Here is an 839-nt window from a genome sequence, read left to right on the forward strand (position 1 = left end):
TCTTCTTTAAGAGTTTTCAGAACATTGCTGATTCTTACTGGATGTTTTCAAAGTCCGTCAAAGAATGTACACAGCAAAACCCTCCAAATGTCAAATGCCTTGAATAATGGCAGAAAATAACTTGTCAGGTTGATAAAAACTTGTATCCATTTCCTAACTCAGGGAAGTAGAAAGCAATACTCTGAAAACTATATTGAAACAAACTAGAAGAAAAAATGTCATTCTTTTTCAGAGACCATGTAGCCTTTGAGGCCAGCCCAGGCAGTGTTCCATAAGCTTCATGGGATTCGACATAAGTGATGCAGATAAATTTTGTGTGACTGTGGATGCATGTAGCTGATTTTTACTGTGAGAGATGAAGATATCATCAAAGAAAGTGTAGTATAAATGTGGAAGACTTTCACAGTGAAAAACAAGTTATCATTGAAGGGAGTATTTAGGATTTGTTTTACGGATTCCTAAAAAATAAGCTAGCCAAAATATATCTTAAAATTTCTTTGGGTGAGATTTTAGGGTCTAAGATACGTAGATTTGAAATAGACATTAGCAGTTATTTCATCCCACTTTCTATAGCATCTCTGCAAGGTGGTGATTCAGCCTTTGCTGAAAAATAATAGCTACTGTTTACTAAGTGCTCATTTGTGCTGGGTACTGTGCTAAGTACCCACAATTACCCCATTTAATCATCACAATAACCTCATGAAGAAAACACTATTGTCATTTTTTTTGAGAAAACTGAAGTTCAGAGCATTTGCTATTTTGTTCAAGGTCAAACAACTAATAAGAGGTGTTACGAAATATGAACTCAGTCACGCCTGTAATCCTAGCACTCTGGGAGG

The sequence above is a fragment of the Propithecus coquereli genome, unplaced genomic scaffold, assembly GCF_000956105.1.
Source record: "Propithecus coquereli isolate 6110/MARCELLA unplaced genomic scaffold, Pcoq_1.0 Scaffold74, whole genome shotgun sequence".
Lineage (NCBI taxonomy): Eukaryota > Metazoa > Chordata > Mammalia > Primates > Indriidae > Propithecus > Propithecus coquereli.